Below are 26,040 nucleotides of genomic sequence, written 5' to 3'. Positions count from 1 at the left end.
AGGCCAAGGGCGAACACTCAGACGGACCTCCCAGCTAAACCACTTGAGCTTAGCCAAAAGGCCGAGAAGCGATAACCCGAACGGGCCGCGCGTTGACCGAGCCTGCCCAATACTGCTGTTCACCCCTTGCAGCGATTCAGCCTACTCCTAGGCAATTCCATGGGGCCCTGCAGGCTCACACACACTCACAGCTACTAAGCGGGAGGTGAATAAAGGCCGGAGAGGAAGCAAGACAGGATTTGCTTCTTTTGCTTGCACCACAATGCAGTGCTGAAAGAGGAGGAATCGACATAAAAACGCCTTCCTGGCAACGCCCAAATGCCCTCCTGCCGTGCAAACACTGGCAGCAGCAGCAGCAGCAGCAGCAGCAGTAAGTGCATGCCCACTGCCACCCCTTCTCCTTTCACACCTTGTATCAGCTTTAATCCAGTCCAGTGCTGCCTGCTGAGCAGCACTGACCAACACTGCCTGGGCCCAGGCTTTTATCTCTGAGGCCCCATTATGATGTCAGAAAGCTGGCTCTGGCTCCTGAGGTCTCCACTATGACACGTGCAAAGTTCCGTCTGAACTTTATATAAGACGGTGCGGCTCAGTCAGTCACTCAGTGTTGCCTGAGAGGGCAACACTGCAACAGCCGGCCCCCAGGCTGTCTTTTTTTTGCACAGCTAGTTGCCTCCAGGAGGCCACAAGAGGGAGACAAGGGACTGCAAAATGGAAAATAGGCATCCACCAACTTTACAGACAACTTGTTCTCCTTGCTCCTACAACCTCCATCCTTGCACAGTTTGTTATTCTTCCAGGTAACATAGTAACAAATCCAAATTGCTGCTCTCTTTGTAGGCAAGCAAGGGTTTGTTGCAACTGCAATTCTTACTTCTTCTTGAAATGTAGGGACCACAGTACATTCCATCACATCCATCTAGTGTACACAGGTAGGTCCATTGTGACGGGCGGGCGGGCGGGCTGGCTGCTTTAATGGCTGTTTGCTGTTCCCCTACTCCACTCCACTATTTGACTATGGTGCTGCATCAATCAGTGGCTGGCTCAGGTGCAGCTCTTTAACCTACCTAGGAGGGAGGGCGGAGAGAAGACAAGGAAGGTGAATGAGCTGTTCCAATGTGAAATGCCGGAAACACAGAAACACAGACGACACAAAACAAGAGGTGGCAATGTATTAATTAATTGCATTTAATAAATTAGCTCATTATCACACATGACTGTACAAATGCATTGTCCAACAGGTGTTGAAATAATGGGATTAAAAGGGGAGATCCCATCCGAAAGACAAAAACAATGGCAAACACAAAAAGCACTTTTGGAATCTGATTTTAGTAAACACATAAGGAAAGGGTGCACCGGTCCTGGAAATACTGCAATACCAGGTCAATGCGTGGAGTGGACAGAGCAAGCTCTATTTCCATCTCCCTGTTCTAAAAATCCATTTAATATAGGATCCCCAGATAGGGGACGTATCAGATATTAAACTGATAAGAACAGATTTTTGAGTTGACTACCCCAACAAAGGAGGTAACCGTTTATTTAAAATTTTGAACAAATTTACAATAAATCAATACATTTCAACAAAAATTTACATAAATTTACAATCATGGTTTTTTTAATACAGATAAATACAAATTGTCAAATAAAAACAATTTATAAAAGGGCACTTGGTGGCATCATATTATGGAACTCCATTCACTTAAAAACCATTTTCTACATAAAACAGGAGAGAGTTTTTTATCTAAAAGAAAATATTTGTACATTTCATTAAGACAAATGGCTAAAACATCTTCCACAGCTAAAACTTCATGCTTAAATAATAAAATGTTTCTGGCCGCCCACAGAGCTGCTTTTACGCAGTTGGTGATCTTCCATGCCATCATTTTTCGAGTCTGTGTTGGGCATTCCAGGCATCCATATAAAACGCCATCACTTGTGTATCTCCGAAGTCCTGTAATCTTCTGTACCAAGGGGAGGATTCTTGTCCATATCAATTGCGCGTAAAAACATTCCCAGAATAGGTGGTAGACTGTCTCGTCATCTCTACATCCTCCCCTTGGACACGCAGCCGAGTTGGTCAGTCCCCTTCGATGCTGGAATGCCCGGCATGGAAGACACTCGTGGGCACAGCTCCAGGCCAGATCTTTCTGTGGGTTAAAAAGATATTTAGCGCTCACCATCTTCCATATTTCTTTACATTTTTGTTCATTAAAATTACTGATGGGAGCTACTAAAACATTTTCTTTTATCTTTTTTAAAATTCCTTTACTATTTTTTACTTCGTTAATATTTTTGTCTTTTAAGTTAAAAAGGTTTACAATTTTTTCTAAAATCTTATACTGGCCAGAAAGGTTAAAAGCATACGGGGAGCTTAAAACCGTGGAGAACCAACCGTTCCTCCTCATAAAATAACCTGTGTTAAAACGTATAAAATATGACCAGTAATGTTCCTTAAAAACTGCATTAAGACATAAAGTAAAAAATTTTATTAAAAGGAATGCTTTTATATCGGGGAAATCTTTCCCCCCCCATTGGTTTGGGTAATATTACCTTCTCTCTCCTGAGCTTTTCCATCCTGGAGTTCCATAAAAATGTGAAACATGCTTTAATTATTTTTTTCAATAAAATCTCAGGGGGAGGGAATACCATACTTAAATATAATAAAATAGGTAAAATCACCATTTTTGTAATTAAAACCTTTCCCTCCATTGTTAACTTTCTCATGTTCCACATGCAAATTTTCTGATTAACTTTTTGTGCCACCAAGTCCCAACTGGTAAAACCATTATTTGACTCATTGAAGGAGACTCCTAAAATTTGTACAGACTCTGACACAGGGACTGGAATGTCCATTAAAACCATTTTGCCGATATTTAAGATGTTACTTTTATTAAAATTGACTAAAAAACCGGAGGAGCAACAGAATTGGTAAATCTGTTTAAAAGATTTCTGTAACGACAGGGTGTCCCTGCAAAGGACCGCGACATCGTCCATGTACCCCACCACTTTAGCCTCTAGTCCCCCCCCGCCCGGCAGGGGGACTCCGCTTATCTGCTTATCCTTTCTTAACCTGCAGAGTAGAGGCTCGATCGCACAAATAAAAAGTAGTGGGGACAAGGGACACCCCTGCTTCACTCCGGAATTTAAAAGGACATCCTGTGTCTTAAAACCCTTTACTAAAATTTTGCTAGTACAATTTTCATAAAAGGCCTTCAGAGACTGTAAAAAACCTTCCGGTATACCCATTTTTTCTAAAACCTTAAAAAGATAAAAATGTGACACTCTATCGAAGGCTTTCTCAAAATCTATAGATAAAATTGCCATTTTACCTCCTCTCTCTTTCGTGTCACTGATCACATCTTTTAAAAGGTTTAAATTATCCCATATACTCCTCCCGGGTATCCCACAGACCTGATTGGAGTGTATGATCTGGCCTATCACTGCTTTTAATCTGTTCGCACATATCTTCGCCATTACTTTGTAGTCAGAGTTTAGCAAAGTGATAGGCCTCCAATTTTTAATGTCTGTTTTGTCCCCCTTTTTGTAAAGCAGGGACACCTCGCCTTTCTTCCAGGACCCCGGGAGGGCTTTTGTTCTAAAAACTTGGGTAAAAAGAGGGTGGAGATCCTCTTTTAAAATACCATAAAATAAAACATAGAATTCTATAGGTATACCGTCAGGGCCAGGGACTTTACCTGTTTTAAAACTCTTTGTAGTTTCTAAAATCTCCTGTTCCGTAATATCCTGTAATAAAAACACTTGGGAAGCAGGATCTAAAACAGCATCCACCTCCTTCAATGAGTCGTTCATAAAATCAACATCAACATGTTTTGTATTAAAAAGATCCGCATAAAAACCGTGCACCTTTTTTAAAATGTTTTGGGTATTTGTTTCCCCATCTATCTCATTTAACAGGGTATGCTTATCATTTATTTTCTTGAAGAAGTACCTGGAGCAGGTCTCATTTTCTTCAAGATGTTTTACCTTAGAGCGAAAGATTATCTCCTTTCCCCTCTGCTCCAGGCACTGGGAGATTTCTTTTTTAATTTCGGTGATCTCCTTCTCCACCTGCATACCCTGTTCTCTGAACTTGTATTGGGTCTGCAGACGGGTATTTAAATTAGCATAAAATTCAGATTTCTCTTTTGCTTTCTTCATCCCAGCTTTAATAAAAAAATCTCTTATCTTTATTTTCATTTTTTCCCACCAGGAAACAATTAGCATATTGGGATGTCTTACCCGTCTGCAGCCCTTATAAAAGGTGATAAAATCGGATAAAATTTGCGGATCCTCTAAAAGGGATACGTTTAATTTCCAGGCTTTCTTCGGAGTTCTCCTTTGATCGTTCAAATTAACTTTAAAATATAAAAGTTTATGGTCAGAAAACACGTTAGAATTAAGATCACATTTAAAAGGCAGTATTTGATAAGAGCAAAAAATAAAATCAATCCTGGAGCTGCAGTTTACATTGCTCCAGGTGACGCCGTCCTCTTCCGGTAGATCCCTATTGCATTTTTTAAAAACATCAGTAAGTTTAAAATCCACTGTAATATCTTTTAAAATAGACGGGGTTTTATCATAGTTTCGACTTACTGAATTAGAGAACCGGCGTTCCCCCTTTAAAATACAATTAAAATCACCAGCTAAAATAAGTGGTTCTGAATCATTGATAAAAAGGGGTAAAATTTCTAGCATTTTTGCTCTTTCTTTTTTGTCTGTAGAACCATAAAAGTTTAAAAACTGCCATCTAACACCGTTTATAAAAGCTTTGACCATTAAAATTCTGCCTGGTAAAATTTCATAAAAACGATCAATTAAAACGTTCCCTTTGAATAAAATGGCGACACCTGCGGCTTTTGATTCATTGGACCCGGACCACACTGAAGGTCCGAGTCTCCAGTCTTCCTCATATTTTTTATAATTCATGCGGTGAGGTATGCAGCATTCCTGTAGGAAAAACACTGAGGCGGTAAAAACAGAAAGGTAGTTGAAAAGGGCAGCTCTTCTTGTCTGTGAGTGCACGCTTCTTACATTAAGGGAAAGACCACATAACTCAGCCATGAGGAAAAGGGAGAGAGACAGTCTATTTTTATCTTACCCGAGGAGGCCTCAGCAGTCCTCCGCGTCGCCAGACACCCCACTCGAGCTCTCATCATCATATTTCCTCGAGTCAAATGTACGCATCGATGAGGTTTGAGAGGAAGACCCGTCACTCAGCTGACCCCCCATACCTAAGGCGCTTCTTGAAAATGGGTCCCAGACGGACTCAACGGGTAAGATTCCGCAATCTTTGGCAGCGTCCTCCCCTTCTATAGGGGCAGGAATCGCGCTTCTGGACGTCTCAGGGACCACGCTTACCTCGGAGGCAGCTGTCCCTATATCCCCCAACTGTCTGGAAGGGGGGGGACCTTCAGTTGTCGCTTCCGGGGGCACGTCAACTGGTTTCCCTGCCTTCAACCTGGCAGGTACTCCCATCGGCACCCCCGCTGCCACCTCCGAGTACGCCCTACGTCTCTTAGTGAGCGCTGCCGCTCCGCCCGGGACCTCTGCCTCAGGTACAGGCTGACCCAGCATCTCTTGCAGGCCAGTAGGATCAGCTTCATCCGAACTATCCTGCGCCCCAGTCTCCTGGGGGGGCTCTTTCGTCCGCTGATCACTGGCTCTGCGTTTTTGTCGCCTCTGCTCTTTAGGGTCACCTGTTTGGGGGGGTCTGCTGGAGGTATCCATTTCGTCTTGCTCACCTCCTTGGGGTTCCTCTCTTTGTACGGGGGTGATCTGGCCTGCGGGCCGCTCGGGACGCCTTGGCCGGTCCTCAGGTTGTTCCAACTCCTTAGATCTGTGGGGACAAGTAGCATAGAGGTGACCAACTCGGCTGCAAAAACGGCACCTTTTCCCCAGAGGGCAAGTTTTGGTCTCGTGCTCAGAGCTGCCGCAGTTCCTACAGGTGCTGTCACAAGACTCCTTGGTGTGACCGTACTTTTGGCACTTCCTACAGAATGGAGGCATCCCTGAAAAATAAAAGTCTCCGGCCATATCACCTATTTTAAAACGTGCTGGCGGCAACATTATCCCTCCTGTAAAATTGGCATCTTTATAACATGTTACATTGAATCTCCACTTTGAGGTCCATACACCAACCTCATTCATGACTTTGCCAATACATTTCACAGTTTTAAAATAAGGGAATAAAAAGGACATCACTTCTTTTAAGTCGGCAAAAGGGCAGTACATCTTTATAACTATCATTTTAGTGATGTCCATAACGTGCTCATAAAAATCAACACCGTCCAGTCTCGGGTCATTTTTTACCGTATAAGCCGCCAGCAGATCTCGGAATACTCCATTCTGTATGAAAGTAACGTCGTATGTCCTCCTTCTTGGGTAATCCTGCACCGCCAAAATTTCTCGCTTCTGGATGTTGAAGATACCAACAAGTACGGTCTCCACCACGAATTTTAAGCCGCAGGTCGTCGCCTTCTCCTCCGATAGCACTACACGAATTGTGTTTTTAATCCGGGCATAAGCCGGTATCTCACATGGATCCTCGTCCATGGTGAGTAAGGTTTTTTGGGATCGTTACGCTACTCCTTAGTAGGCGCAACTTTGGGCGCAACTCCCCTTTTCGGTCGAAACCTACACGGGGGTATATGGATCGCAACCCGTTGCTCAGGACTAAGCCTCTCTCCCAAATAGCAGCACGGGGGTGAAGTCCAGGCGAACCTGGACGATCCCCCGAGGCCGAGAGAGAGGGTACCTGAGCACCTCCTAACCAAGACCAGGCAGCACTGACTACAAGTAATCAGAACTACACTTGATCTCAGCCAGAAGGCCGAGAAGCGATAACCCGAACGGGCCGCGCGTTGACCGAGCCTGCCCAATACTGCTGTTCACCCCTTGCAGCGATTCAGCCTACTCCTACGCAATTCCATGGGGCCCTGCAGGCTCACACACACTCACAGCTACTAAGCGGGAGGTGAATAAAGGCCGGAGAGGAAGCAAGACAGGATTTGCTTCTTTTGCTTGCACCACAATGCAGTGCTGAAAGAGGAGGAATCGACATAAAAACGCCTTCCTGGCAACGCCGAAATGCCCTCCTGCCGTGCAAACACTGGCAGCAGCAGCAGCAGTAAGTGCATGCCCACTGCCACCCCTTCTGTTCTGTCCTCGCCAGCTAGTCCAGTTATTTACGTAATAATACCTTTTTTTTGTGTATGATTACCAGTACAGATATTGCAATTGCCTATTCTTGTACCCCATCTATATTGTATTGTATGGTTATAGCACCATCTACTGGTGGTTTTGTGTATTCCTAGATTGTAGTTCTCTATGTATTATGGGAAAGCACCTGAGGCATTGTGGGTTATTTCCTGTTCCTGTTTGTGTATGAGTAGCAGCCATTTTCCTCATCATGCCAGTGTGAGGGGCCACTCTCCATTTCTACCTCAAGTTCAGTGCCAACAGCCTGTTCTAAGCATAGTCGGTAAGATCCATATCTATATGTTATAATCCTGTGGTTCACTGTATGTTTTGCTGTATCAGATATCACATTGTCAGCTTGCAGTATTACCTCATGTTATATTGTGTATGTATAGCAGATTATCTGTATCCTATGCACTGTACAGTTGATATATTCTGAATACTACTGTTATTTCATCCTATAGTTTCACCTTTCCTGTCTACCAGCAATAAAGAGAAAGATTTCACAGTTTCACAGCCTTTTTCTTAAGAAGACAGGGGGTTTAGCTACATGTCAGATTACACACCGTGCTAACGTGTATGAGGACAGAATAGTGAAACGACTGCTGAGAACAAGCTCAGAAGATCAGACCATAGGGTGCCCGCCATTATCCACGCAGAGCCTGCATACGGATATCGCAGCAACCTCCTAACGGTCGCATCATGTCTCAAAGTCGAGCATCTTCGGTCAAGACAAGGTCCCTTAGAAGTGGCTCTAGCAGGACATCGATCAGAGAAGCTGCCGCCATTGCCCGCGCAAAAGCTGAAGCGGCAAAAGCGAAAGCCAGCTTCGCAGAACAGGAAATACAGATAAAGCTAGAGAAAGCGCGCCTTGAAGCAACTCTAGAGAAACTCACTGTTGAGAAAGAGACAGCGGCTGCCATAGCAGAAGCAGAATTTCTAGAAGCAGTAGAACTTCCAGAAATAGAGAATCGTCGCGACGTTCTCCAGCCGGAACTTGAACACCAAGATCCAGAACAGCGTACCTTACAATACGTCTATCAACATTCCAAGTCAGAATACGATACCGACTTCCAACTCAACACAAAGGGTTTTATTAACAAGCCAATCCACCCTGATTATTCAGACCGCCAGAAAGTTGACTATCAGTCTCCTTACTGCAAACAAGACAAGACACATCAAAGGGAAACCGGCTACAACAACTTCTCTTCAGAGCAGAATATCAAAAACCCGCTCCAGCTAAGAGAGACGCCCTTCGCTTCAGAGCGGTACTACGCAGGTTGTAATAAATCAGAGACTCCCAACAGGTATGGTCACACACCACACATGCACTCTGACAACACACCAGTAGTCGGATCTAATGTTAATCAAGCCACAATGGACTTTGCCAGATTCCTTGTTCGACGTGAGCTGGTCACCAAGGGACTTGTAAAGTTCAGCGATCGCGCTGAAAACTACAGAGCTTGGCGAGCTTCCTTCCAAAATGCCACCAGAGACTTAGATCTATCATGTAGTGAGGAACTGGATCTCCTGGTAAAGTGGCTAGGAAGTGAGTTCGCCGAACACGCTAAAAGAATCAGAGATATCAATGTCAATTATCCAGATGTTGGTCTTAAAAGGGTCTGGGACAGACTTGAAGAGTGCTATGGCTCGGCCGAAGTCATAGAAAGTGCCTTATTCAAGAGAATTGAGGACTTTCCTAAAATAGCAAACAAAGGCTATACAAAGCTTAGGGAGTTAAGTGATCTGTTAATGGAGTTGTGTGTAGCAAAGGCAGAAGGGGATCTGGTAGGATTGACATTCCTTGACACTGCAAGAGGTGTGAACCCCATAGTTCAGAAGCTCCCATACAACCTGCAAGAGAAATGGGTTATGCATGGTTCTAGATATAAACAGACTTACAATGTACTATTTCCTCCATTTAATGTGTTTGTAGATTTTGTCTCTGAACAAGCTAAAATTAGAAATGATCCTAGCTTTGATTTCACGCTGTCATGTGCCGCCACCCCTGTTAGTAAACCTCGTAGAGCAATGGTGGAGGTCCACAAAATTAACGTTTCCTCCACAGGTTCAGTCCATAAAGAGTTCAGCTCCCGTCAAGGAGACAAACCCAAAGACCCGAGCAGACAGTGTCCCTTACACAGGAAGCCACATTCCCTACTTAGGTGCAGAACCTTCAGGGAAAAGTCATTAGAGGACCGCAAGGCCTTCCTTAAGGAAAACAACACCTGCTTCAAATGCTGTTCTTCAACATCACACTTCGCCAGAGATTGCGAGGTTCGTGCAAAGTGTATCGAATGTGGTAGCACAGAACATAACACAGCTCTACACCCTGGAGCACCATCGTGGACTTCGCCCCAAGACCAATAGCATAGCGGGGAGCTGAAGGACACAAGTACTGACACTCCAGCGGTTACTTCTAAATGCACAGAGGTTTGTAGAGGCCTCATAGGAGGAAGGTCCTGCTCAAAAATCTCCCTAGTGAGGATTTACCCAGCAGACGACCGGGACAAAGCCATCAAAGTATATGCTATTCTAGACGATCAAAGCAACAAGTCGTTAGCCAAGTCTGCCTTCTTTGATAGCTTTAACGTCAGAGGCCCTGGCGCCCCCTACTCTCTAAAAACTTGTGCCGGTACTGTAGAGGCAGCTGGAAGGAGGGCAAGCGGCTATGTAGTCGAGTCTATAAATGGCCAAGTGTGTCTGCCCTTACCAACCATACTGGAGTGTAACCAAATTCCTGATAACAGGTCTGAGATACCTACGCCGGAAGTAGCAGCGCACCAACCTCACCTGAAGCGTATAGAACACTTGATCCCGAAAAACTTGATCCAGAGGCTCAGATAGTCTTGCTCCTTGGGAGAGATATTCTTCGAGTCCACAAGGTTAGGCAACAGATCAATGGCCCTCACAACGCTCCATATGCACAGAGACTCGACCTAGGATGGGTCGTCATAGGAGAGGTCTGTTTGGGAGGTGTACACAAACCGACAACTGTCAACAGCATGCTTACCAGTACACTGGAGAATGGACGCCCATCTCTCCTCCGACCATGTGAAAATCATTTCTTCATAAAGGAACTGCCACACAGCACTTCATCATCAAGTATCCTTGTAGGCTCTGCCTACGATGACTACATCTGGGACGGCAACCAAGATCACCTAGGGTGCACAGTCTTCCGCCAGACAAAGGAGGACAATCGTATGGCAATGTCATTCGAAGATAGACTGTTCCTAGACATAATGGAGCAGGGAATGGTGCAGAACGAAATGAAGAGCTGGGTTGCACCTCTACCATTTAGGCCTCAAAGACAACGCTTACCTAACAACAGAGAACAGGTTTACAAACGTTTCGTCTCTCTCAGACATAGCCTGCAAAGAAAACCAGAGATGAGAGACCACTTCTTTACCTTCATGGAAAAGATATTCCAGAACGGCCATGCGGAGTTAGCACCTATACTTCCAGACTCTGAAGAGCGCTGGTACCTGCCCCTGTTTGGAGTGTATCACCCGAAGAAACCAGGTCAGATCAGAGTAGTATTTGACTCAAGTGCCAAGTATGAAGGTGTCTCGTTGAATGACGTCCTGATGTCAGGCCCGGATCTAAACAACAAGCTCTTGGGAGTACTTCTACGCTTTCGCAAAGACTCTGTTGCATTCACGGCTGATATCCAACAGATGTTCCATTGCTTCCTCGTCAAAAAAGAACACAGGAATTTCTTGAGATTCCTTTGGTACAAGGATAACGATCCCTCTAAAGATGTTACCGAGTATCGAATGAAGGTACACATCTTCGGTAATAGTCCTTCCCCTGCAGTCGCCATCTATGGGCTGAGGCGTGCGGCTCAAGATGTCGAAACGAAGTACGGAACGGATGTCAGACGCTTCGTAGAAAAGGATTTCTATGTGGACGACTGTTTGAAATCAATGCCCACAAATGAAACCGCAATTTGTCTTCTGAAGAGAGCCCAGGAAATGCTCGCTCTATCTAACCTGAGGTTACACAAGATCGCTTCTAACAGCCAGAAAGTGATGGAAGCCTTTCCTACTCATGACCACTCAAGTGACTTAAAGGATTTAGATCTAGGCATCGACTCCCCTCCCATACATCGGAGCCTTGGCCTACTCTGGGACCTAAAAGCTGATACCTTCACCTTCCAGGCCAGCAGAGAAGAAAAACCCTTCACTCGCAGAGGAGTACTGTCGGCCATAAGCAGTTTATACGACCCACTGGGATTTGCAGCTCCTGTAACCATCGAAGGTAAAGCTATGTTGAGAGACTACACCAGGGAAGTGTCGAACTGGGATGCTCCTCTTCCCATGAAGGAAAGAGCCACATGGACGGCTTGGAGAAATTCCCTCACAGCCTTATCTGGTCTTCACATACCACGCCCGTATGCTTCTGTACCAACTACCAAGGTTGACACACAAAGACTTTGTGTTTTCTGCGACGCTTCAGTCAAAGCGATTGCTGCTGTAGCTTACTTAAAGACGATAGATACCAGCGGACAATGCCACGTAGGGTTCGTCATGAGCAGAGCAAAACTAGCGCCACTTCTTGAACACACAATACCACGCCTGGAACTTTGCGCCGCGGTGTTAGCAGTGGAGTTAGCCGAACTCATCACTACGGAATTGAACATGGAGATTAAAGATGCTGAGTTTTACACTGACAGCAAGATAGTACTAGGATACATCTGTAACTTAACTAGACGCTTCTATGTCTACGTAAGCAACAGAGTGCTAAGGATTAGAAGATCTACCTCTCCCGAACAATGGCATTACGTACCTACGCATCTCAATCCTGCAGACCAAGCAACCAGATCCGTTGCCGCTAACCGTCTGAAAGACACAATCTGGTTTACAGGCCCTACCTTCTTGTATAGACCGATGCCCAGCACAGCAGAAACCGCCATTTTTGAACTAGTGGACCCACATGCAGATGTTGAGATACGCCCTCTGGTATCTGCATTGCATACGGAGACTGTGGACAGCCACCTGAAATTTCATCGATTCAGTATATTCCCTACTTGGAGATCACTTGTCCGTGCAATCACCTTCTTGACTCACATGGCTCGGTCGTACAAGATAATCTCGTCAGCAGATAAAAGGTACTGTAAAGGCTGGCATCGTTGTAAACATGTCTACACGGCTCTCGATCTGGAACAGGCAAAAAATGTTTTCATCCAACTAACCCAATAGTGACGTCGGCTGACGTCAAGCGGGGAGTGTTCTGTCCTCGCCAGCTAGTCCAGTTATTTACGTAATAATACCTTTTTTTTGTGTATGATTACCAGTACAGATATTGCAATTGCCTATTCTTGTACCCCATCTATATTGTATTGTATGGTTATAGCACCATCTACTGGTGGTTTTGTGTATTCCTAGATTGTAGTTCTCTATGTATTATGGGAAAGCACCTGAGGCATTGTGGGTTATTTCCTGTTCCTGTTTGTGTATGAGTAGCAGCCATTTTCCTCATCATGCCAGTGTGAGGGGCCACTCTCCATTTCTACCTCAAGTTCAGTGCCAACAGCCTGTTCTAAGCATAGTCGGTAAGATCCATATCTATATGTTATAATCCTGTGGTTCACTGTATGTTTTGCTGTATCAGATATCACATTGTCAGCTTGCAGTATTACCTCATGTTATATTGTGTATGTATAGCAGATTATCTGTATCCTATGCACTGTACAGTTGATATATTCTGAATACTACTTTTATTTCATCCTATAGTTTCACCTTTCCTGTCTACCAGCAATAAAGAGAAAGATTTCACAGTTTCACAGCCTTTTTCTTAAGAAGACAGGGGGTTTAGCTACATGTCAGATTACACACCGTGCTAACGTGTATGAGGACAGAATACCTTCTCCTTTCACACCTTGTATCAGCTTTAATCCAGTCCAGTGCTGCCTGCTGAGCAGCACTGACCAACACTGCCTGGGCCCAGGCTTTTATCTCTGAGGCCCCATTATGATGTCAGAAAGCTGGCTCTGGCTCCTGAGGTCTCCACTATGACACGTGCAAAGTTCCGTCTGAACTTTATATAAGACGGTGCGGCTCAGTCAGTCACTCAGTGTTGCCTGAGAGGGCAACACTGCAACAGCCGGCCCCCAGGCTGTCTTTTTTTCGCACAGCTAGTTGCCTCCAGGAGGCCACAAGAGGGAGACAAGGGACTGCAAAATGGAAAATAGGCATCCACCAACTTTACAGACAACTTGTTCTCGTTGCTCCTACAACCTCCATCCTTGCACAGTTTGTTATTCTTCCAGGTAACATAGTAACAAATCCAAATTGCTGCTCTCTTTGTAGGCAAGCAAGGGTTTGTTGCAACTGCAATTCTTACTTCTTCTTGAAATGTAGGGACCACAGTACATTCCATCACATCCATCTAGTGTACACAGGTAGGTCCATTGTGACGGGCGGGCGGGCTGGCTGCTTTAATGGCTGTTTGCTGTTCCCCTACTCCACTCCACTATTTGACTATGGTGCTGCATCAATCAGTGGCTGGCTCAGGTGCAGCTCTTTAACCTACCTAGGAGGGAGGGCGGAGAGAAGACAAGGAAGGTGAATGAGCTGTTCCAATGTGAAATGCCGGAAACACAGAAACACAGACGACACAAAACAAGAGGTGGCAATGTATTAATTAATTGCATTTAATAAATTAGCTCATTATCACACATGACTGTACAAATGCATTGTCCAACAGGTGTTGAAATAATGGGATTAAAAGGGGAGATCCCATCCGAAAGACAAAAACAATGGCAAACACAAAAAGCACTTTTGGAATCTGATTTTAGTAAACACATAAGGAAACGGTGCACCGGTCCTGGAAATACTGCAATACCAGGTCAATGCGTGGAGTGGACAGAGCAAGCTCTATTTCCATCTCCCTGTTCTAAAAATCCATTTAATATATGGTCCCCTGATAGGGGACGTATCAGATATTAAACTGATAAGAACAGATACTACACTTGATCTTAGCCAAAAGGCCGAGAAGCGATAACCCGAACGTGCCGCGCGTTTTGCTTCTTTTGCTTGCACCACAATGCAGTGCTGAAAGAGGAGGAATCGACATAAAAACGCCTTCCTGGCAACGCCCAAATGCCCTCCTGCCGTGCAAACACTGGCAGCAGCAGCAGCAGCAGCAGCAGCAGCAGTAAGTGCATGCCCACTGCCACCCCTTCTCCTTTCACACCTTGTATCAGCATTAATCCAGTCCAGTGCTGCCTGCTGAGCAGCACTGACCAACACTGCCTGGGCCCAGGCTTTTATCTCTGAGGCCCCATTATGATGTCAGAAAGCTGGCTCTGGCTCCTGAGGTCTCCACTATGACACGTGCAAAGTTCCGTCTGAACTTTATATAAGACGGTGCGGCTCAGTCAGTCACTCAGTGTTGCCTGAGAGGGCAACACTGGAACAGCCGGCCCCCAGGCTGTCTTTTTTTTGCACAGCTAGTTGCCTCCAGGAGGCCACAAGAGGGAGACAAGGGACTGCAAAATGGAAAATAGGCATCCACCAACTTTACAGACAACTTGTTCTCCTTGCTCCTACAACCTCCATCCTTGCACAGTTTGTTATTCTTCCAGGTAACATAGTAACAAATCCAAATTGCTGCTCTCTTTGTAGGCAAGCAAGGGTTTGTTGCAACTGCAATTCTTACTTCTTCTTGAAATGTAGGGACCACAGTACATTCCATCACATCCATCTAGTGTACACAGGTAGGTCCATTGTGACGGGCGGGCGGGCGGGCTGGCTGCTTTAATGGCTGTTTGCTGTTCCCCTACTCCACTCCACTATTTGACTATGGTGCTGCATCAATCAGTGGCTGGCTCAGGTGCAGCTCTTTAACCTACCTAGGAGGGAGGGCGGAGAGAAGACAAGGAAGGTGAATGAGCTGTTCCAATGTGAAATGCCGGAAACACAGAAACACAGATGACACAAAACAAGAGGTGGCAATGTATTAATTAATTGCATTTAATAAATTAGCTCATTATCACACATGACTGTACAAATGCATTGTCCAACAGGTGTTGAAATAATGGGATTAAAAGGGGAGATCCCATCCGAAAGACAAAAACAATGGCAAACACAAAAAGCACTTTTGGAATCTGATTTTAGTAAACACATAAGGAAAGGGTGCACTGGTCCTGGAAATACTGCAATACCAGGTCAATGCGTGGAGTGTACAGAGCAAGCTCTATTTCCATCTCCCTGTTCTAAAAATCCATTTAATATATGGTCCCCAGATAGGGGACGTATCAGATATTAAACTGATAAGAACAGATACTACACTTGATCTTAGCCAAAAGGCCGAGAAGCGATAACCCGAACGTGCCGCGCGTTTTGCTTCTTTTGCTTGCACCACAATGCAGTGCTGAAAGAGGAGGAATCGACATAAAAACGCCTTCCTGGCAACGCCCAAATGCCCTCCTGCCGTGCAAACACTGGCAGCAGCAGCAGCAGCAGTAAGTGCATGCCCACTGCCACCCCTTCTCCTTTCACACCTTGTATCAGCTTTAATCCAGTCCAGTGCTGCCTGCTGAGCAGCACTGACCAACACTGCCTGGGCCCAGGCTTTTATCTCTGAGGCCCCATTATGATGTCAGAAAGCTGGCTCTGGCTCCTGAGGTCTCCACTATGACACGTGCAAAGTTCCGTCTGAACTTTATATAAGACGGTGCGGCTCAGTCAGTCACTCAGTGTTGCCTGAGAGGGCAACACTGCAACAGCCGGCCCCCAGGCTGTCTTTTTTTTGCACAGCTAGTTGCCTCCAGGAGGCCACAAGAGGGAGACAAGGGACAGCAAAATGGAAAATTGGCATCCACCAACTTTACAGACAACTTGTTCTCCTTGCTCCTACAACCTCCATCCTTGCACAGTTTGTTATTCTTCCAGGTAACATAGTAACAAATCCAAATTGCTGCTCTCTTTGTAGGCAAGCAAGGGTTTGTTGCAACTGCAATTCTTACTTCTTCTTGAAATGTAGGGACCACAGTACATTCCATCACATCCATCTAGTGTACACAGGTAGGTCCATTGTGACGGGCGGGCGGGCGGGCTGGCTGCTTTAATGGCTGTTTGCTGTTCCCCTACTCCACTCCACTATTTGACTATGGTGCTGCATCAATCAGTGGCTGGCTCAGGTGCAGCTCTTTAACCTACCTAGGAGGGAGGGCGGAGAGAAGACAAGGAAGGTGAATGAGCTGTTCCAATGTGAAATGCCGGAAACACAGAAACACAGACGACACAAAACAAGAGGTGGCAATGTATTAATTAATTGCATTTAATAAATTAGCTCATTATCACACATGACTGTACAAATGCATTGTCCAACAGGTGTTGAAATAATGGGATTAAAAGGGGAGATCCCATCCGAAAGACAAAAACAATGGCAAACACAAAAAGCACTTTTGGAATCTGATTTTAGTAAACACATAAGGAAAGGGTGCACCGGTCCTGGAAATACTGCAATACCAGGTCAATGCGTGGAGTGGACAGAGCAAGCTCTATTTCCATCTCCCTGTTCTAAAAATCCATTTAATATATGGTCCCCAGATAGGGGACGTATCAGATATTAAACTGATAAGAACAGATAAGGTTTCAACAAAATTTTATTGACACATATATATATATATACAGAGAATACATTTCATAGAATAAAATTCAGTAATAAAATGCTTGTTGTACATTTCATAAAATATTTTTGGTGTAATACAATTCTGTAATAAATTATTTGTTTGTACATTTTTCTTTAATAAAATTCAGTAACAAAAGGTTTTTATAATTCATTTCATTAAAACCTTTTTGTAAAATTAAATTCAGTAATAAAATGTTTATTTTTAATACATTTCATTAAAATGATAAAAGCAATAAATTTTTAACGAGAAGAAGGTTTCTTTAAAAATATGACAATGGCAGGATAAAACAAGCAGTAAAATCACAATTACAAATACATAAATTATTTACATGGTAATCGTGTTCCACAGAGACAGACACCACATGGATGCCGCCTCTTTTGCTCCTAGATTTTTTTTGTCTCTGAGGTAGTATACATACAGCTCACTTAGCGCAATCTTGACACAGTCTGTAATGTCAATAAAATCACGTTTAAAAAGAAGAATGTTCCTAACCTTCCAGATGGCATTTTTAAAACAATTAATAATCATCCAGCAGATCATCTGCTGTCTGAATGATGGGCAGGTAAAAAGGCCATAAAAAACGTATTCGTACTTAAAATCTTTAAGACCACAGATCCATTTTAGTAAAAGGCCTGCTTTCCTCCATACCTCCTGTGCATAGTGGCAGTTCCAGAACAAGTGCATTATTGTTTCATCATTCCCGCACCTATCTCGTGGGCACTTGGCTCTCGCCACCAGTCCTCGCCTATGTTGGAATGCACGTGTAGGGAGGCACTGGTGGACGATTGCCCAGGCAAGGTCCTTATGCACATTTGCAAGATATTTTCCAAAGACATTTCGCCACACTTGCTTGGACCTTGCCTGCGAGAAATTGGACACTGCCACTGTCTCTTCTCCGTGTCTGCACGCCATCGACACCTTTCACTGGTCCCCCAATATGTCAGGCTCCAATTCTTGGAGGCTCAGGAGCCTAACAGTCTTCTCTAGCACCACATAGTGTTTTGGGGGACACAGAAGCACAGGAGAATTTAGGGAGATACGAGCCCAACGTTTAAAAACCATGCCCGCTGCGTATTTTAAAAAGCAGCTAAAAATGCCATCGGATTTAAACATTTTAAAACAGAAGCAGAAATATTTGATATAAAAAAATGTAAAAAGGTTAGGAACATCTCTCCCGCCATTGTCTTTACCTTTATACATAAAATCACGTTTTAATTTTTCCATCTTGGAGCCCCACAGAAACATAAAACAAATGCGTGTTAGCTTTTTAATATATAAAATGGATGGAGGGAAAACCATGGCCACATAGAGCATTATTGGGATTAAAATCATTTTTATGATTAAAATTTTCCCCTCCATCGTGAGGCTCCTAAGATTCCACATTAAAACCTTCTTCTCTATTTTTGCTATCACTGAGTCCCAGTTAGAGGTCCCATTGTTCGCCTGATTAAAAACAATCCCTAAAATTTTAATCTGGTCCTTCTGCATTCTGACTCCTGGGGTCAGGGAGGAATCCCAGCCTCCTATGTTAAAACACTCACATTTATCAATGTTAAGTTTAAAACCAGAAGCCTCGCAGAAAAAGGTGGTGTTCCTCAGCGCCCTCCTCATGGATGATGAATCGGGGCACAGAATTGTCACATCATCCATGTAGCTTAATACCTTTACTTGGTTGCCCCTCCCACCAGGTATTGGGGCGCCTCTAATAACTTTATCGTTCCTGAGCATGGCTAAAAGGGGCTCCATTGCGCAAATAAATAGTAGGGGAGACAATGGGCACCCTTGCTTGACTCCAGATAAAAGAGGAACACCACTAGTTAAAAATCCATTTATAGAAATCTCACTAAAACAGGACCGATATAAAAGCATAACACGACTTATAATAAAATCAGGCACCGCCATTTTTTTAAGCACCATAAAAAGGAACTCATGGGACACTCTATCAAAGGCCTTTTCAAAATCAAGGGATAAAATAGCAAGGTTTTGGCCTCGATCTTTAAAATACCAAATAACATCTCTTAAAATATTAAGGGACTCAGTGATAGATCTACCAGGTACCCCACAGACCTGATTTGGGTGGATTAATTTACTGATAAAAGGTTTAAAACGGACCGCTATCAGTTTGGCTAAAATTTTATAATCTACATTTAAAAGCGTAATCGGGCGCCAATTTTTGAGCTGGTCCTTTCCACCCTTATTTTTAAAAATTAGGGACACAATCCCCCTTCTCCAAGAAGGGGGCAGCTCTTCTACAATAAAAGCCTCTTTATATAATAAAATCATATCCTCGTTTAAAACATCCCAAAAAGTTAGATAAAATTCAATAGGCAACCCATCCTCCCCAGGGGCCTTTCCCGCTGAAAAACTTTTAAAAACAAATAAAAGTTCCTCCAAATTAAGATCCCGGGATAAAACCTCCTGGTCCAAAGTATCTAACTTAAAATCAAGGGAGTTAAGAGCATGATTTAAAAAGGATTCATCAATGGCTTTTTTACTAAAAAGGAGTTGGTAAAAATTAAAAGCTGCCTTTAACATTCCTCCCACGGAAGTCTCCCCTTCTAGGTTTAAAATAGCGTCTCTTTTGTCGTTTACCTTTTTAAAAAAGAATCGGGAGCACTTCTCGTCTTCTTCTAGATGCTTCACGTGGGAGTTAAAAATTATTTGTTTACCTTTATCATCAAGACATTTTTTTATTTCAGCTTTTAAGTTTAAAATATCAGAATCCACATCAAACCCAACATCCTTCAATTTAAAAAGCACATGTAGACGCTTATTAAGAACATAAAACCACTGTTTCTTTTCTCTGGCTTTCTTCCTACCTGCTCGGATAAAAAATAATTTAATTTTTGGTTTAATGCCCTCCCACCAGTGCAGCATGGTCCCGTGGGGTTTTCTCTGTAATTGCCAGCACTGGTAGGTCCGCACAAACTCATTTTTAATTTCAGGGTCCTCCAGGAGCGTGGTGTTCAACCTCCAGAGGCCCTTACTTACTTTTTGCTCTCCCTCCAGCTCCAGAGACACATTTAGGAGTTTATGATCTGAAAAGATGTTATTTAAAAGCATGCATTTTTGAGGGGTAAAATCATGGGAGGCAAAAATAAAATCGATTCTGGAGCTCACTCTTCCATTAGACCATGTGGCGCCTGCGTCTCCTGGCAAGAGATCCTTCCAGCAATCGCGTAATTTAAAATCATCAATAAAATTTTTGAGCAGGTAGGTAGTGTGGTCTTTCCTATTTGCATCACCCCCCTGCCGGCACTCTCCTTCTCTTATGCAGTTAAAATCACCCCCTACCAGCAGGGGGGCAGACCCAACACAAAACAGTGGTAAAATATTAAAAAGTTCTGCCCGCTCCTGTTTGTCAGGAGGGGCATACACATTTAAAATACGAATTAAAAGTCCATTAATGTGCAGGTGGGTTAAAACAGCTCTGCCGGGCATAATCTCAATCACATTTTGTATAGAAATAAAATGGCCACGGCAGAGTAATCCCACACCTGTAGAACGACAGTCATTGGCTCCAGACCACACCGAAGGGCCCAGCTTCCAATCTTGTTTTAGATCCATATAGTCCATGCTGTTAGGGATTCCACACTCCTGCAGTAGGCAAAAATCAAAGTCCATAGTCTCAAGGTAAGAAAACAAAGCAGCCCTGCGAACAGGGCTCTTTAGGGACCTCACATTCAGTGAGGAGAATTTTAGGGTACTACAAGGCATAATTTATGGAGAGTCAGTGTCCACTTCTGAGGAGCCCGACTCCGATATACTCTGGGAGTCAGGCTGCCCCGCATCCGGGGACGCGAACTCCACGATGTTCACAGGGTCAGAGCCGGACAGATGTTTCGACCCGACCCTTCCCCTGAATTCGCTTTCGTCCGAACTGCGGCATAACGTTTTCCTCTTTATTGTAGACACCTCCTCCTCTCTTGACCTCTTCCCCGTACTGGATAAATCCATCGTCGTATCGTCCTCGTCCTCCTCACTCGACGTCACCTCGGTCTCCTGGCTGATGTCATCTCCGTCACGATCTCCGGCCACTGCTACCTCAAGTGCGGCTACAGGTTCCTCCGGATCGCTGGTCGTCTTGGGTTGCTCAGGAGCCTGTGAGGTCCCTTCCTTCTTCCTTATCATTCCGCCTACTGCATCTAAAGCTGTCAGCATCTGACCCTCTATTGGCGTGACAAGAGGGACCGACTCTAGCTGCCCGGCCGATCGGCGGCGGCTGGTGCTTGGGGTATCCCGCAAGGAGCCCCTACGTCTGGACTCCTTATTTGGCTCTTCACCAGCCGCCATCTCTGCCCAGTCCCCTTTTGTGGGTATCGAGGACCGGCGAGACTTTTTGCCGACCGGCTCCGGGTTGGAGCTTGGGGCCTTCATTACAGAGCTAGAACAGCCCTGCTCGGCACCCTTGGAATCCCTAGGACCACCCTCCACACGTGACCCGGAGGGTATTGGCCCTGACCCTTCGGTGGGTCCCGGGGCATTACCAGCAGTGCCCGCACCTGTTGCAGGCTGCTGCCCTGGCCCCGGTCGGGGTGGCCCAGGTTTGGGTTCACCCCTCAATGACTGCGTTCTCTTTGGACATTCTTTGTACATGTGTCCTGTTTCCCCGCACAGGTTACACATGGTGCTGGAACTGCATTTGGAGGCCACGTGCCCAAGGCCTCCACATTTATTACAGCGTATGACATGACCCTCACTGCATGCGTCTTTCGTATGTCCATACGACTGGCAGTTCCAGCAGAACCGAGGCATCTGGGGGTAAAAGAGATATCCCCGGTTCCTCCCAATGGCAAAGTTGGCTGGCGGATGTATAAAGCCTCGTATGCCATTTGGGTCTTGGAAGAATTTCACAAAATACTTCCGCTTTCCATTCCAGAAGCCTTCCGCATTTTTAACTTCATGGCTGAAGTGGATTTCTCGACAGTATCGCCCAAGAAAGATCTCAATGTCCCTGGCAGGGACAAACGGGCTGTGCATCACCACGACAAGTGGAATAGATTCCTCCCCGTAGAGGAATGCGAAATAGAGCCCGTCCAGGCGCTCTTCTGTCTGGTCCGCACCAGACAGGGCTGCACAGATGGTGTCGCAGCAGGCCGCGGTACAAAAGGAGATGGTATATCGTCCGCGGCCTTCCTGGTCATTAAGACACAGGATGTTCTCCCGTCTGAGGCCGAAGAAGCCAAGCAGGATTTCCCCTACTATGAACTTCAGGTTCTTCCGCTGGCGATGTTTCTCCTCGACCTCAATCCGGATAGATTGTCGCAACTGGGTTTCCCCAGTCACGAATCCGTACGCAAACGGCATTTTCAGCTTGTCCCGACAAGGATTCGCCCTTCTAGGCCGTCCGGCGCAAGCCGTCCGCCTAGTGATCCCTTCTCGTTGCCTGAGGACTAGTCCGACTACCCAATAGCTGCAGGGGGGTGAAGTCAAGGCGATAAACCTGTGACGATCCCCCCAGGCCAAGTAGCCGGGTACCCCAGGCACCTTCTGACAAAACCTCCTGTATAAATACACTTGGTCTTAGCCAAAAGGCCGAGAAGCGATAACCCGAACGGGCCGCGCGTTGACCGAGCCTGCCCAATACTGCTGTTCACCCCTTGCAGCGATTCAGCCTACTCCTACGCAATTCCATGGGGCCCTGCAGGCTCACACACACTCACAGCTACTAAGCGGGAGGTGAATAAAGGCCGGAGAGGAAGCAAGACAGGATTTGCTTCTTTTGCTTGCACCACAATGCAGTGCTGAAAGAGGAGGAATCGACATAAAAACGCCTTCCTGGCAACGCCCAAATGCCCTCCTGCCGTGCAAACACTGGCAGCAGCAGCAGCAGCAGCAGCAGCAGTAAGTGCATGCCCACTGCCACCCCTTCTCCTTTCACACCTTGTATCAGCTTTAATCCAGTCCAGTGCTGCCTGCTGAGCAGCACTGACCAACACTGCCTGGGCCCAGGCTTTTATCTCTGAGGCCCCATTATGATGTCAGAAAGCTGGCTCTGGCTCCTGAGGTCTCCACTATGACACGTGCAAAGTTCCGTCTGAACTTTATATAAGACGGTGCGGCTCAGTCAGTCACTCAGTGTTGCCTGAGAGGGCAACACTGCAACAGCCGGCCCCCAGGCTGTCTTTTTTTTGCACAGCTAGTTGCCTCCAGGAGGCCACAAGAGGGAGACAAGGGACTGCAAAATGGAAAATAGGCATCCACCAACTTTACAGACAACTTGTTCTCCTTGCTCCTACAACCTCCATCCTTGCACAGTTTGTTATTCTTCCAGGTAACATAGTAACAAATCCAAATTGCTGCTCTCTTTGTAGGCAAGCAAGGGTTTGTTGCAACTGCAATTCTTACTTCTTCTTGAAATGTAGGGACCACAGTACATTCCATCACATCCATCTAGTGTACACAGGTAGGTCCATTGTGACGGGCGGGCGGGCGGGCTGGCTGCTTTAATGGCTGTTTGCTGTTCCCCTACTCCACTCCACTATTTGACTATGGTGCTGCATCAATCAGTGGCTGGCTCAGGTGCAGCTCTTTAACCTACCTAGGAGGGAGGGCGGAGAGAAGACAAGGAAGGTGAATGAGCTGTTCCAATGTGAAATGCCGGAAACACAGAAACACAGACGACACAAAACAACAGGTGGCAATGTATTAATTAATTGCATTTAATAAATTAGCTCATTATCACACATGACTGTACAAATGCATTGTCCAACAGGTGTTGAAATAATGGGATTAAAAGGGGAGATCCCATCCGAAAGACAAAAACAATGGCAAACACAAAAAGCACTTTTGGAATCTGATTTTAGTAAACACATAAGGAAAGGGTGCACCGGTCCTAGAAATACTGCAATACCAGGTCAATGCGTGGAGTGGACAGAGCAAGCTCTATTTCCATCTCCCTGTTCTAAAAATCCATTTAATATATGGTCCCCAGATAGGGGACGTATCAGATATTAAACTGATAAGAACAGATTTTTTTTTTTTTTTTTTTTTTTTTTTAATACCATTCAGTTCAACTTAAAGCAACAGTACAACGCAAGAACCATTTTGCATCTTTAAGGCATAAGTTGCCTTAGTCATACATCATCATGGTAATACTTTATTCCGATCAAAAAAAGGAACATAATAATACAAGGGACAACATTTGAAACAGAGATAGGAAACAACAATTAACTGTATTTCACTAACCTTCTCCATTTCTTAAATTTCCAAACTCCCTCTGCGTCTATGCCACCACCACACTGACTATCCCAGCGATAAACCACATATAATCTCGACAATATCATCCTTACACAATCATTAATTGGTACCCACTTGTGCTTGAAAATACCTAAATTGCGCACATCCCACAAGCTCTCCATTATACACACCATAATCAGCCATAATACCCTATCACTTGCCCTATTACATGCACCTATAGCAAACATTGCAACCTTCCAATCCATAAAATTTACCCCAGCCAATTCCTTACACAAACCACCCATTCTTCTCCAGACCTCATAGGCATAATCACAGTCCCAAAAGAGATGTCTTACAGTCTCACAAGAACCACACCCAACCCTCGGACAAACCTCAAATCTAACTAACATCCTCCTCCTCTGCACATCTCTAACAGGCAAAATATCATGCATCGCCATCCACACTATGTCTTTTTGCCTATTTGACATACCTGTCACACTTAACTTCTTCCAAACATTCACAACATCCTGTCCTTTCAAACCCACAATATTACACACAACCTCATTCACACACAACCTTTTTAACACAGCCTTCTTATTCTTAAACTCACCCATTGGAACTGCAATCAAATCATGCTTCCTAATAAATTTTTCAATCAGAATATACCATACAGGACATACATAAGCAACAGGCACAGTGGCATCTCTCTTAACCCAATCTAACCCATAAAGCATCCAACCAGCCATATACCTAACCATATACGCGCTCTTACTGCCTTTCCCCAAAAGAACCACCACCATTTTAATATAATTAAGCCCAAGAAAAACCTCAACATGTGGAAAACCCAAACCCCCATTCTCACAAGACTTATACACAAATTCACGCTTCAGTTTCTCCATTCGGCTTCCCCAAAAAAAGGTAAAAACCATTTTCTCTAACTTCTTAATCTTCCTACTAGCGGTTGGAAAAACACAAGCCACAAAGTCCAAAATTGGCAGAATAACCGATTTTATTATCAATACCTTCCCCGATAGAGTCAGGTCCCTAAGCCTCCAAAAATTTAACTTCCTCTCAATTCTCAAGCCACATTCATCCCAACTCTCATTCCCTCTTAAATCATCATTAAACTGAATCCCCAACACTTTCACTGCACCCACTTCATTTCTCACCCCTCCCATTCTTACTCCCCTGTCTCCAAAACACTTGAATACACACTTACCCCAATTCACTTTAAAAGCAGATGCACCACAGAAGAAATCCAACCATAATTTAACTCTATTCAGCCCAGCCATACAATCACTCACGACCACCACATCATCCATATAACCCAAAATTTTAACACATTTACCCCCACTCCCTGGAATCAGAAAACCTCTCATTACCTTATCTCTTCTTACTAAACACATCAAAACTTCAATTACACAAATAAACAAAACAGGGGACATAGGGCACCCCTGTCTAACCCCAGATTCTACACTTACTTTTGAACTTAAATTACCATTCACCAAAACTTCACTTGACACATCCCTGTACAAACACTTCACACCGTCCAAAAACCTAGTGGAAAAACCCATCCTAGCAAGTACAGCAAACATAAACCCGTGCGACACCCTATCGAAAGCCTTTTCAAAATCCAATGCAAGCATCATACACTTCTGTTTCCTACTCATACAGTCACCAATCAAATCTCTCAACAAAACCAAATTATCAGTCATACTTCTACCTGGCACAGCACACACTTGCTCCTCCCCTGCAATTTTACCTACCACCTCACGCATACGATTAGCCAAGATTTTACTAAAACATTTATAATCTGCATTCAATAATGAAATTGGCCTCCAATTACCCAAACACTTCTTGTCTCCTTTCTTGTAGATCAAAACAATCACACCTTCTTTCATAGACTCACACAAAACCCCTTTATCCCATATATTCTTACACACTTCCAGCAAGTCTACCCCAATTACCTCCCACATCTTTACGTAGAATTCCACCGGAATACCATCTTTACCAGGAGTTTTATT

The 26,040-nt window shown here is 44.7% G+C and overlaps 3 non-coding genes and 2 pseudogenes across 3 annotated transcripts; all 5 read right to left on the bottom strand.

The window, feature by feature from the left end:
- Window positions 1-1,345: 1,345 nt before the first annotated feature.
- On the bottom strand, window positions 1,346-1,531 carry LOC142679593 (U2 spliceosomal RNA). The gene has a single exon (XR_012852818.1). It is a non-coding gene; the product is annotated as a U2 spliceosomal RNA (small nuclear RNA).
- A 12,478-nt stretch (window positions 1,532-14,009) lies between these two features.
- LOC142679517 (U2 spliceosomal RNA) lies at window positions 14,010-14,200 on the bottom strand. Its single transcript, XR_012852755.1, has one exon. It is a non-coding gene; the product is annotated as a U2 spliceosomal RNA (small nuclear RNA).
- Window positions 14,201-15,330: 1,130 nt separating this feature from the next.
- Window positions 15,331-15,521, bottom strand: LOC142679526 (U2 spliceosomal RNA). Its single transcript, XR_012852762.1, has one exon. It is a non-coding gene; the product is annotated as a U2 spliceosomal RNA (small nuclear RNA).
- Window positions 15,522-16,639: 1,118 nt separating this feature from the next.
- Window positions 16,640-16,814, bottom strand: LOC142679620 (U2 spliceosomal RNA; annotated as a pseudogene).
- Window positions 16,815-23,656: 6,842 nt separating this feature from the next.
- On the bottom strand, window positions 23,657-23,864 carry LOC142679709 (U2 spliceosomal RNA; annotated as a pseudogene).
- Between the last annotated feature and the right edge of the window lie 2,176 nt (window positions 23,865-26,040).

Source organism: Rhinoderma darwinii (assembly GCF_050947455.1).
Source record: "Rhinoderma darwinii isolate aRhiDar2 chromosome 2 unlocalized genomic scaffold, aRhiDar2.hap1 SUPER_2_unloc_55, whole genome shotgun sequence".
NCBI lineage: Eukaryota > Metazoa > Chordata > Amphibia > Anura > Rhinodermatidae > Rhinoderma > Rhinoderma darwinii.
Note: the sequence above shows the minus strand (reverse complement) of the source record. Positions and strands in the feature narration are given on the sequence as shown.